Source organism: Mobula birostris, chromosome 2 (genome assembly GCF_030028105.1).
Source record: "Mobula birostris isolate sMobBir1 chromosome 2, sMobBir1.hap1, whole genome shotgun sequence".
NCBI lineage: Eukaryota > Metazoa > Chordata > Chondrichthyes > Myliobatiformes > Myliobatidae > Mobula > Mobula birostris.
Genome location: NC_092371.1, coordinates 229,303,129 through 229,317,093, shown reverse-complemented (window position 1 = coordinate 229,317,093; position 13,965 = coordinate 229,303,129). Strand labels below are relative to the sequence as shown.

Here is a 13,965-nt window from a genome sequence, read left to right as displayed (position 1 = left end):
GGGTCAGACAGTCGCTAAATCGACGTTTTGGGCCGATACCCTGGATCCTGATGAAGAGTCTCCCCATAGATGCTTCTGAGTTCCTCCAGCATCTTGTCCGTGTGTTACTCTGGATTTATTATAGTCTCTGTTTTATTATTTTGTGCATTATTATTGCACATTGGTAAATTATTACTGTTTTTATTATTATTCTGTACTTTATTAGTTAAGTCTGCACACTGCCAAGTGTGTTTTTAAATGTTGCTGCTTTAACGAAAGAATTTGCCACTTGGGATCAATAAAGTGTATATATATACACTTAGTTAGTCTTATGAGACCATGGATTTGCCCCTTGGAAGGTTTCCAGAGCGCAGGCCTGGGCAAGGTTGTATGGAAGACCAGCAGTTGCCCATGCTGCAAGTCTCCCCTCTCCACGACACCGATGTTGTCCAAGGGAAGGGCATTAGGACCCATACAGCTTGGCACCGGTGTCATCGCAGAGCAATGTGTGATTAAGTGCTTTGCTCAAGGACACACACACTGCCTCAGCCACGGCTCGAACTAGCGACCTTCAGATCACTAGACGAATGCCTTAACCACTTGGCCACACGCCAACATTATTATTATTTCCAGCATCTGCAGAACCATGTGTTCATGTTTTCCAAGAGCCTGTTCCTCACATTTTTCTGATTTCTAGTCTTGCGTTGGGAGCGTAAAACCATGATAATTCCTTCATTTGTGATCACCTAGATCTCTCAGTATCTTTTCCAAATAACCTTTTTGTTCTGCATGTCTTTGAGCTGCTGTTGTATTAAATTCCTCAATCATGTTGATCCTACTTTGGCAGTTCCCATCTTAAATCTCTGCACTTTTCTCTATTTCCATAGAACTCAAAACTTGGGTCTTCAACTGAGCTTTAAAAAATGTCCACCTTTTAAATATTCATAATCCCAAATTCTCACTTCATCCCAGAGCACTAATTATCTTCATTGAGTGGTATGGCAATTACAAGCTCACACTCAGTGTCAGTAAGACCAAGAAATTGATGGGGGACTTCGGGAAGGGAAGACGGGAACATGCACCAGTCTTCATCGAGGGCTGAGCAGTTAAAAGGGTGAACTGGCATCATCTTCTCACAGGATCCCTGGGTATGTCAGCAGCTATATTTCATTAGGAGTTTCAGGAGATTTGTAATGTTGCCAAAGATTCTAGCAAATTTCTACTGATGTACTGTGGGGAGCATTTTGACTGGTTGCATTGCCACTGTGTGTGGAGGCTCGAATGCACAGAATTGCAAAAAGCTGTAGAGCAGAGGTTCAAAGCTATTTTTATGCCGTGGACCAATACCATTAAGCAAGAGGGCTGTTGACCCTGCTATGGAGGGTTATAGACTCAGCCAGTTCCATCGTGGACACCAGCCTCTCCACCACTGAGGGAATCTTCAAAAAGTGAAGCTTCAGGAAGGTTGAATCCATTATTAATGAAGCTCATCATCAGTATGTGTCCTTTCCTCGTCACCGCCATCAATCAGGAAGGAAGTTGAGGAGTCTGAAGATGCACACTCAGCAGTTTAGGAACAGCTTCTTCCGCTTTGCCATTAGGTTTCTGACCAGTCAATGAATGCGTGAAAACTATCTCAATCCTTTGCTCTCTATCTGCACCATTTATTGATTTTTAATATTGCTTACAGTAATTCTTTTGCATTGCACTGTACTACTAAGTTTTATGACACATATCAGTGATGATAACCTGATTCTGATTCATTGCCTTCTATTCCTGTTCCTGTTTTCCATTTCCATTTTCCACACCCCACCACTTCTTTGATTGACTCTAATCCCACCACCCCACATATTTTATGTTGCCACATACTTTAACTGTAATTCTCCGACAACCGCTCGCTCTCTACCAGCTGCAACCCTTATTGTTTCATTTTGTTTCACCACCTAAACGAATTCTTGGCATGGCAAACCAGAAAAGAATAAATGTGGTAAACCTTGATTTGCAATGGATAAATGTTGTAATGGGCTGGTTTGGTCGGACCCAAACCAATTCGAGTGTCCAGGAGACGTGGTAATAAGTGTACAAGCACAACAGTCAGGCCTTAATTATTGTCCTAAGATAGACAGCACAAATAAACCATACAAAATGCTAGTAGTAAGTTAGAAAGATGTCCACGAAGATTTCAGGGCTCCCAGTTCTTAGTCTCCAACTTGATTGTTGCTGCTGTTGCGTACTTGATTGCCACTGTTGTTAGCGGAATTCCAAATTCCAAACTGGGTCTGGGTCCTAGGCACTGCTCGATTGCGATTCTTTGGTTGCGGTGAAGTCCCAAGAACCGGGCAAAATGCACCCTGATAAATAGGGAGTTCCACAAGCACTGAGAGACAAGCAAAGAGAGATAAACTCTTTGGTCTTTTGCTCTCAAGATACCGGTGCCTGAGGCCAAGGAAGACTCCAGCTGCTGGAAGCAAACATTAGATCTTAACAAATCTGCAGTGTTCAACTAGTACAGACACCTTGACACCTTACGTGCTGTGAGCTCACAAAGAGTTGAACTATCACTTGGAGTTGTTCAGACTGTCATCCAATATTTTACAATATTTTACAGAATTTAATACACCACAACATAGATGTGAAAATCAGCAAACAGAAATATTTGAAAAGATGTTTGAGGCCCTGTGGTGGTCAGGGTCAACCATGGATGATGCAAGCCAGGGCAGTACAATATGAGGAGCAAGCTGTTGCCCATGCATCAGGCTCCCCCATTCCATGCAGCTGCTGAATCCAAAGGAACAGCAGAGATTGATACAATTTGGCACCAGCAGGGTTGCAGGAGTTGTCAGCAAGCATTGAACTCAATGTGGGACTGCCTTAGGGACTCCAGCTACAGATTTTTCCTCAGGGTTTACTCTGGAAGCCTTCCCCATGAGTGGGTGCTGCATAAGGCAGGGGAGGTTTGAGATCAGAGTATTCCTTCTCGTAGATGAGCTGCAAAACATGGGTGCCAAGCCCCATTTTACCAAGCCCCATGGAAATTACCAAATTTCGCTCAGGATCAATAAAGTATGACTATGACTATTTGCCTGAAGTGACTGATTTTTAAGGTGCCGGTAACTTGCCTTTTCCGCTTCTCTTGTCAGTAGAAATGGTTTTGCCAGGCTTAGTAGCTAAGCCACACGTGAAGGCCAGGAGCTGGTCTTAGTTGTCAGAGGCTATTTGAGATGCACACCATTGGGAACATTTAATAACGCAAACAACAGGAATTCTGCAGATGCTGGAAATTCAAGCAACACACATAAAAGTTGCTGGTGAACGCAGCAGGCCAGGCAGAACCTCTTCCTAGAGATGCTGCCTGGGCTGCTGCGTTCACCAGCAACTTTTATGTGTGTTGCGGGAACATTTAATAGGTAGTTGGAGCTTATCTCCTCTACCACCTTCGTCTATGACAGCCTTAGGTAACCAAGATGTAAAGATATATGAAGTCAAAATATAAAAGTTGAGGAGAATTTAAAGAATCATTATAGAATGCAGATAAAGCAGAAAAAGCACTTATTAAAAATGCAATATTATTTGTAGGTTCATGCCAGGATGGTTATTTAAATTGGCAAGAGATCGAGGACTCAGCAATCTATAGAATTATAGGTGCATTATTCATATTTACAAAAAGGAATAAGACATGAAATCATAGTCAAATTAGCTTGCTCTGAGAAAAATGCTTTAGATTTTATTATGATCTTAACACAATTCATCTTTTGTTTGAAGCCCACTCTTTTCCTTGAGCCCTGTCACTAAAGAACCTTCTGGAATATAAATGATAGTTGCCAGGTTTATAATGGTGCCTTTTAATGTGCTGAGTCACTCAGATGAGAAAGGAAGAAAAGATTCTCTGTAGAATATCCCTGGCTTTCACTGTTGTGAGAAAACTAGTGCTGAGTGGTCTGGACTGAGTAAATAGGAAAAAAACTTCTCCATTAGCTGAAGGGTCAAAAATGAGAGAGCACATATTAAAAATTATTGATATAAGTATTAGAGTAGAAATGAGGAATAATAGGGGTCTGGAGCTCTCTGCCAGCGAGGATCTAAGAGGCAAAAACCTCCAACATATTTAGGAAATGCCGCCATGCGTGTTTGAAGAACTATAACATTCGGGAGCAAAGTTATTGTTCTAGAGGTGGGGTTAGGTTAGAAATCTCTTTGGAATGGCCTGGCTGCGATGGGCCAAATAGCCTCCATTTGTACTGCAATTTTTCTATGATTCTCTTCTTCTGTTTTTTTGTTGAATAAAGGTAATTTCATAAAGCAAGGATTTTAATTTTAAAACTTTCACACACTTAACCACCACTAGGTGGTGCTGTGCTCTGCCAAAGCTTTAATGATCCTGGAAGTATTCATCAGTTAGGATCTAGCTACCCACAGATGGGTTGGTATTAGCAAAGCGGTGCAAAATTCAGAGGAAGTGAAAGATACGGCTAGGCAGAACATCAGCACACTCTCCTGTTATATTCACAGCTGTCCTGTTACATCTACAGCTGCAACACATTTTCTCTATAGTTATAATTCTGTCTCTGCTTTTGTTTTAACTTGTACTACCCAATGGCAGGAAAGGGCAATTATAAACAAATAATCCACTATTTTCCAATGAATCTTCACTTTTTTTGTGCTCACCAGTGTAATTCTGACTTCTCTGAGACTTGCTTACCAAGGCAATGGAAATCCCTCGGTGTTATCATATCAGAGGTTCTGTCCTTAGACCAGTAAGTGCGTGCCATAATAAATAAGGCACAGCAGCACCTTTACTGGCTTAGAAATTTGCAAACATTTGGCATGCCATCTTAAACTTTGACAAACATCCATACTGTAGATGCACAGTGGAGATAATCCTGACTGGTTGCATCGCAGCCTGGTACGGAAACACCAATGCCCAACATTGGAAAAGCCCACAAAAAAGTGAAGGGTAGAGCATTGTCCATCACAGGAAAATCCCTCCTCGCCATCGTCACATCTCCTGGAAGGGTACCACAAGAAAGCAGCATCCATCATCAAGGCATAAGACATTCTGCAGATGCTGAAAATCCAGAGCAACACACACACACACACACACAAACACACACACATGCACACACACACACACACACACAAACACACACACACGCGCGCACACACACACACACACACACACAATGCTGGAGGAGCTCAGCAGGTGGCAGCGTCCATGGAAATAAATAAGCCGTCAGCGTTTCAGCCAAGACACATCAGCAATGACCACCACCCCCTAGCCATGCTCTCTTCTCACTGCTGCTGTTAGGGAGGAAGCTCCCCTTCTACCAGGTTCAGGAACTGTTATTACCCTTCAACAATCAGGCTTCCAAACCAGTGTGGATAACATCACTCACCTCAACACTGAATAGACTCCACCACCTATTGACCAACTTACAAGGACTCTACAACTCATGTTATCAGTCTTTATTATTAATGTTTTTTAATTTTTTTTCTCAGCTCAAACTGGTAAAATCTGAGGTATTGGCATAGCTAAGCATACTGTTTTCTCAATCACTAGGAACTTTTGGACTATTTAAGTGTGGATTTCTGAAGATTTACATAAATATTGCTGTGTAGCTCTAATTGTTTAATGCCATCATGTAGTGACTTTGGCATGACACCAGTTCCTATTGGGACAATGTTTACCCTGTTCATGTTCCATAGTCTTTCAATTTCCTCTTTTAATTCAGCATTTTTTGAGTGTTTTTCACTTAATGATTTCTGTATGTTATTTGTGTTTGGAATGGCTATATCTATTAAGTAATTTGTTCTTGATTGTTTATCTTGTTTTATTATACCCATACAGTTATTATGGGTTGCCCTATCTGTAATAATGGATTGATAGTAATACAGTTTGTTGGACTCTGACACTAAAACTGGGCCAGGCTTGTATCTATAGTATAATATGCCTTTTATGAGTTTGTATTTTAAAGCAAGATTTTGGTGAAAGATACTTACCACATGATTGTGCCTGTGTAAGTAATCAGATTGAGTTAAACTGCTGCAGAATCCTGTCATGTGTTGGATTGTTTCTGGTTTCTCTTGGCATTTTCTGCATTTATCATCTTGAATTTGTTGGTCTTTTATTATGTATTTTTGATATATTTGTCCTATATTGCCACAGGGGTCCCTTCTGTTTCTGCAAAGAGGTCTCCAACTCTGGGTCTTCAACGCTTCCTTGTCGACGTTGAGTGGGTTTAAAGCTAGCCAAAACCATAGGCGGCTTAGAGAGTCACCCTAAAAAATGCTTTGGTTTATTTTGATAATGGTGTTTGCTCTTTTTTGGTCGTTAATAGATAGGGTGATTAGGGTAAGCCAATGGTGTAGGAATTCTAGAAGTATTGGGTGTAGTTTCTATATATTAAGATCTTCTATTAACCATGAGTGGGGGACAGAATCAAATCCTTTCTGGAAGTCAATATAACAACATGAAGTATTTCTGCTTTTCTGCCAGGCTTGTATTAGAATTACAGAATCTTGTCAGTCGTTCTGAACAGCCTTTATTATTATTATTATTATTTTTTGTTTGCACAGTTTATCTTGTTTTGCACTGTTTGTTTGTCAGTCTTTGTGTGTTGCCTATCCTTGATTCTATTTATATCTTTGCTCTACTATGAATGCCTGCAAGAAAATGTACCTCAAAGCAGTATATTGTAACATATACATTCACGAATATTATTAAAGTACGTATTTAATAAAAAAATTACCTTGAACTTTGATTCATCTTTGTCTTTAAAAAAAGGAGCAACAGGTCACATGAGCACAGGGGTGTGCCCAGTCTGAGCACTTTCCAGACAGGCCAAAGGCAATGGGGGATTAAGCGTAAGCATAGGACTGTAGAACTTTTACAATAAAAAAGCATTATCACTCACTGTGTGTAACTTTTATGACGTTTCCTTGTTGCTTGGCAATATCCAACAGGATATGTGGAAGACTTGTTCATTCTTGATCGGACTGCTTGCATTCACCATATTCCAGCTACTCTATCACACTGAAAGTCTCTTGGGGGACAAGGGAGCTGCTGAGAAAATTTACAATAGGAGCAATGGAGCTACAAGGGACATTGTAGAAAAAGTAACAGGAATCCTCAATTGGCATTCCAGATATCTAGAACAGTTTGTGGACACACTGCACTCCTCTCCAGAGAGAGTTACTGTTACACCCTCACTAATGCAGGTAAAGTTGGAGGTACTTGCAGAACAAGGTAAAAGAAAATCAGTCAGGTTGGGACAATATTTGAAAAGTTGATATTTGACTAGCTGAAGCACAGAAGTGCAAAGAAGGAGGGAGAGTCTAAGATCAGAGGACACAGCCTCTGAATCGAGGGACATCCTTTTAGAATGGAGATGAGGAAGAATTTCTTTAACCAGAGAATGGTGATTCTGTGGAATTCGTTGCCAGAGGCAGCTGTGGGTGCCAGGTCATTAGGTATATCTAAGGTAAAGGTTGATAGTTTTTTTGATTGGTCGGGGCATGAAGGGATATGGGGGGTGGACGAGGGGGGTGGTGGCAGGAGATTGAGGCTGAGAGGAAAATTGATCAGCCATGATGTAATGGTGGAGCAGACTTGATGGGCCAATTAGCCTAATTATCCTCCTATATCTTATGGAAGGATACCTCCAGTAGGAAGAACTGTAACCATCTGCTCTTGAAAGTAATTGGCATTAATGGGTCATTATTGCCAAGAAACTGATATGGAGCTCTGATTATATTATTGTGGGTGAAAGAACATATTGGAAGCTGAATATTTTGCAATTAAACCCTTAACTTCTGACTTTGTGTAACGTTCCGTTATATTGGCTCGTGTATGTCTAGGGGAAATCCCACCCAGCACCTGCTTCAACACTCCCCTCAGGGTCAGTCGTCGCCCGAATCAATCAGAAACATCAATCATCAGCCAGCACACCCAGTAAATTTTAACACATACACTTTATAGATATTACTAATTCTATGACATTAATATACATTTGATACAGAGAGGAAAGTAATGGGAAAAAAAAAGGCGCCAACACTTATCAAAGTCCAAGTTCTTCGCGTGCTACCGTTGGAGCTCAGTTCGACGTCAGACGACCACCCGAATTCCGTCGACCCACGGCTCGGGACCACCCGGAGTGATCGACCGGAGCCTCTCTGCACGCCCGCCGTCCTCCTCGTCTCTCCTCCGACTCCCCACCAAAACTCAGTCCACAGTCATATCATACAGCATGGCATCCGAAAACAAAACGATACATAACCACCCATTGGCTAATAGAACCTGGTTATCTCAATTAAAGTAAAACAAAATGTTAGCGCAAACTCTCTGCAGCGTTAAAACACAACAAAGCCGCATTCCACAGATTAACATAACAAAATCGCCATTTTAAATGTAACAAAAGAAAGACCCCGTACATTTGCAAAGCCTTTCCAAAATATATGAGGCGTAATTAATTGAAAGTGGAAGAGAGGTTTTCCACTCACCTAGAAAACTGCAGCTCCAACCATGCAGGTAAGCTTCAGTATTTGTCTGAATCACTGCAGCTCAAAATGTATTGAAGGAGCACAAGTTCATTCAAGACAAAGCAATCCACTTGACCAAGACCTCAAAAATTTAATTGCTGTCTTCCACCAATGCATTACATCCATTGTGTTTTACCACCTCTAAAATAGATGGCATCAACTGATTAAAACTGCCTCAAAGACTCCCCAAAGCTAGTCATTTGTACCATCTGGAATGATAATAACAGTAATTAAACTGGGATCACCAAGTGCAAAGTTTCCAGGTCACACAATGTCCCAATTAATTTTACGGATAAAAAGGAACTTGAATCCTTATTTAAAATAATTACTCGTAAAAAAGTCCTACTTTTTGTTCAAAGAAACAATTAATCTATCATCTCAATCTGGTCCAGGAACTAAGGCCATATTACCTTTCTACTGTCACTGCTTGACCACAAATCATGATATCTCTGCCCTATCAAATATAAAAGTCATAAGCCAACAGCTGTTGGCCAGTGACCAATCCCGAAGATTTTGCCTGATCTACGATTACCTCCAGTGACTTTGGCCGGACTGGTGAATGATCCACTCAATGCAATGGAGGAGACTACAGATCACCCTGTCACGAGTGACAGCAGTCTGGAATGATACTGATTAGCAACATCAAGGCAAATTTTCATTGATTCATTTACAGGATCTTAGGGTTGTCTATTTTTAATTTCCCTTGAAAAAGTGGTGGTTATCTTCCATCTTGGACTCAAGGGACTTCCTCAATGCTTTTAGGTAAGGAATCCTAAGAATGAGGAATAGTGGGTGGTAGGGTGGAGATACGTCTCCACCAAAGGAGGTGTAAGGTGTAAGTTCTATTCATAAGGTTGAAAGGAACATCTAAGCAAGCCTGATGCACTTTGAAAACAAGCCCTGTGAACTGATGAAGTTAAACTAGAACTTTTTGGTTGCAATGAGCAAAGATATGTTTGGAGAAAAAAGGGTGCAGAATTTCATGAAAAGAACCCCTCTCCAACTGTTAAGCACGGGGGTGGATCAATCATGCTTTGGGCTTGTGTTGCAGCCAGTGGCACGGGGAACATTTACTGGTAGAGGGAAGAATGAATTCAATTAAATACCAACAAATTCTGGAAGCAAACATCACACCATCTGTAAAAAAGCCGAAGATGAAAAGAGGATGGCTTCTACAACAGGATAATGAACCTAAACACACCTCAAAATCCACAATGGACTACCTCAAGAGGCACAAACTGAAGGTTTTGCCGTGGCCCTCACAGTCCCCCGACCTAAACATCATCGAGAATCTGTGGATAGACCTCAAAAGAGCAGTGCATGCAAGACAGCCCAAGAATCTCACAGAGCTAGAAGCCTTTTGCAAGAAAGAATGGCGAAAATCCCCCAAACAAGAATTGAAAGACTCCCATCTGGCTACAGGAAGCGTTTACAAGCTGTGATACAGTACTTGCCAAAAGGGGGTGTTACTAAGTACTGCAATGCAGGGTGCCCAAACATCTGCTTCGGGCCCTTTTCCTTTTTTGTTACTTGGAAACTGTAAAAAATGGAAATAAAAAAGTTTTCTTGCTTAACATATTAAAGAAATGTGTCATCTTTAACTTTATGCCTTTTGGAAATCAGTTCATCTTTACTTGCTGAGCTGTTCACAGTCACAGAAATTTTGACCTGGGTGCCCAAACTTTTGCATGCCACTGTATAAACACTAGCTTTATCAGCAAACACCCACAACCTATGAAAGAATAGCAATACTCCTCCAGTTTACCATTATGAAATATTCACACTTCAGTTAACAAATGCATTAAAATGGTAAAGAAAACTTTGGGCTTTCATAAAGGTGTTTCAGTTGAGTGAAATCTAAAATAGCAAAAGAGAGGAGGAGAGAAATCAAAACACACATCAAAGTTGCTGGTGAACGCAGCAGGCCAGGCAGCATCTGTAGGAAGAGGTGCAGTCGACATTTCAGGCCGAGACCCTTCGTCAGGACTAACTGAAGGAAGATGCTGCCTGGCCTGCTGCGTTCACCAGCAACTTTGATGTGTGTTGCTTGAATTTCCAGCATCTGCAGAATTCCTGTTGTTTGAGAGAAATCAAAATCAGGTTTAATATCACCAGCACATTTCATGAAACTTGTTGCTTTGCTGCAGCCTCCGTACCAGACAGTGATGCAAACAGTTAGACTGTCCTCCATGGTGCATCTGTAGAAATCTGTGAGTGTTTTTGTTGATATTCCAAGTCTCCTCAATCTTCCAATGAAATATTGCTGCTGTCGTGACTTCACGTCAATACGTTGGGCCCAGGATAGATCCTCAGAGATGTTGATACCCAGGAACTTTGACACTACTCACACCATGCACTACTGATCTTTCAGTGACAACTGGTGAGTGTTCCTTCGACTTCCCTTTCCTGAAGTCCACAATCAATTTCTTGATCTTACTGATGTAAAGTGCAAGGCTGCTGTTGCGACACCACTCAACCAGCTGATATATCTTGCTCCTATATGCTCCCTCGCCACCATCTGAAAGTCTGCCGACAGTGTTGTGTCATTGGAAAATTTGTAGAGGGTGTCTGAGCTGTGCCTAACCACATAGTCGTGGGTGTAGGGGTAAAAGTGTTGCATCTCCTCTAGTGGCATGCTGGCATGAGGAATAATACTGGCAGAGGTGGAAGAGTGGACTCAAGTATCATAGAGAGAATGGACTCTCTAGACTGCATAAATTACATGTAAATTACATTGAATTAATGTAATTTCCACCCTCCCCCCAAATGCAATAAAAGCACTGAGATGATCTATTATTTCCAGTGGTCTGTAATGTTGAATCAGCATTAATTAATATTCAGTGTTAACCCTAATGAAGGGTCTCGACCCAAAACATTGACTGTCTGCTCTTTTCCATTGATGCTGCCTGGCCTGCTGAGTTCCTCCAGCATTTTGTGTGTATTACTTTGATTTCCTGTATCTGCAGATTTTCTCTTGTTTTTAAAATTTTCCTTGTTCCACATCAAAGTAGATAAAACTGATCGAATAATAACAGTAACCCTTCCATAATTTTGTGTAAATAATTTTGCAAATACACGGTCTATAAAACAAAATTAATCTTATATGATCAATGATCAGTTATTGTAAGGGAGGTGTACCATTGTTACATATATTGTAGGGTGATATGAAAGGTAACACTGCAAGTAATTAGATTAAATTATGTTCTGTTGTTTTGCATTAAATTGTCTCTTCACCTTCAGGAGGAAATAGAAAAGCAAAATGAATAATATTGTTCTGCCAAGCTTTAGCATCAGTCACTTTCTGTTGCCTCAACATAGTCTTTAGTTAAACAGGAATGAACAGATGGATAAAGGGTTTTGGAATGCTGCCATAGGATTCAAGAGCATGAAGGTCCTGGTACAACTTTATGAAACTTCAGTTAGCTGCAAGTTGAGTATTGTGTGTCATTCCAGTCGCCACAGAATACGGAGGATATGAATGGACCTGAGAGGTTGGAACCTCCAAGAGGATCACAACCTTGTCATAGGGTTTGGAGGCTTGTGTGCCTCAATGACCTGGAGAGCTATGTTGGCTGGAGTCAGGGCTTTATGCTTTGGCTCTAGGTAGGGTCACCCATGCCAAACAGGTCAAAGGGTAGAGGCCTGACTAAGAGTGGTCCACTGGTCCTCCAGGTTTGAGGGTTAACAACCCTGACTGGTCAAAATATCAATTGTTACAGAAACAGCAATGATGAACCCTTCCATACAGACAGAGATGGAAGACCTTCATTGCTGCCCTAGACTCCAGTGATGGGCAGTAAGAAGTAAGTGAGAGGGTGGGATGTTCTCATAAGGAGAAACTAAATTAGGCTGTGATTGTTTTCTTGGAGTGGAGAAGCCTGAGTGGGATCCCAGTCAAGGTATCCAACATTTTGAGGGCTGGAGGTGGGGTGGATAGTGAGAAACTTTTCCCTATAACAGTTATGTCTAAAACCAGGGGCCATAAGTTTAACCCAAGGAATAAGTAGGCTCGAGGGGATCTGAGGAAACATTTTTTAACCAGAGGAAGTTTTCACTCTAGATCACATGCCTGAAAAGGACTACTACTACTACTACTACTTCGACTCAGGCCTAGGGGGCCTGAGAAGGAGGTGGTGGTAAAGACTACCACAACTTTCAAAAGTACCTGGATGAGAAGGTAACAGGGATTCCCAACCTTTTTTTTATACGATTTACTGAGAGGTCTGCAGATCTCAGGTTGGGAGCCCCTGGTATAGAGGGACATTTACCAAGTATTGCTAAATGGGATTAGCATTGATAGGTACTTAATGGTCAGCATGAATATGATGGGCCAAATAGCTTATTCTTCTACTATATGATTCTATGACTCTCTGAGCAGAGATTATTTCTAGAAAGATTGGATTTTTAGGGTATAGACAACAACAATTTCCCATTAATCTTACAAATTCATGACACAATAAGCAAACTATCATAAATGTCATCTCCTCGGGTGGCATACTGGCATGGCTATAATGCCTTAGCGCCAGCAATAGAGGTCTATTCCTGTTACTTCTCTGTAAGGAGTCTGTCCGCTCTAACTGTGACTGTGTGAGTTTCCTCCAGGTGCTCTGGTTTCCTCCCACATTCCTAAGACTTACAGGTTAGTAAGTTGTGGGCATGTTATGTTAGCGCTGGCAACATAGTGATATTTGTAGGCTGCCCCCGGACTGTATTGGTTGTTGACACAAACAATGCATCTCACTATATGTTTTGATCTTTCAATGTAGATGTAAAAGATGAGGCTAATCTTTATCTCATCTTTTATTTAACCTTTAAGTCAACATTCCAAAAATGAGGTCCTTGTTAAACTCAATCATCCACATTGTTCATAAGCTTGGTACCAGATTTAGACTATAAGCCCATAAGATATAGGAACAGAATTTGGCCATTTGGTCCATTGAGTCTGCTCTGTGATTTTAGCAAGACTGATCCATTTCCCTCTCAGCACCAATCTCCTTCCTTCTCCTTATATCCTTTCAAGCCCTGACTAATCAAGAATCTATCACCCTCTGCCTTACTCAGTGACCTGGCCTCCATAGCCACCCGTGGCCACAAATTCCACAGATTTATCACTTTTTGGCTAAAGAAGTTCCTCCTCATCTCCATTCTAAATGGACATCCCTCTATTCTAAAACTGTGCCCTCTGGTCCTAGACTCCCCCACCATAGAAAATATCCTCTCCACATCCACTCTATCGAGGCCTTTAACCATTCAAAAGGTTTAAATGAGAACCCTCCACATTCCTCTAGTTCAGTGAGTACAGGCCTTGCGCCATCAATCAGTCCTCAAATGGTAACCCTTTCAATCCTAGAGTAATTATCGTGAACCTCCTTTGAACCCTCTCCAGTTCCAGCGTATCTTGAAATATAAGGGGCCCAAAACTGCTCATAATACTTCAAGTGAGGTCTTACC

General features: G+C 41.3%; 1 protein-coding gene across 1 annotated transcript in view; it reads left to right on the top strand.

Moving 5' to 3' along the window:
- Positions 1–13,965, top strand: part of pkib (protein kinase (cAMP-dependent, catalytic) inhibitor beta) — a 139,512-nt gene that overhangs the window by 1,050 nt on the left and 124,497 nt on the right. The window lies entirely within an intron of this gene.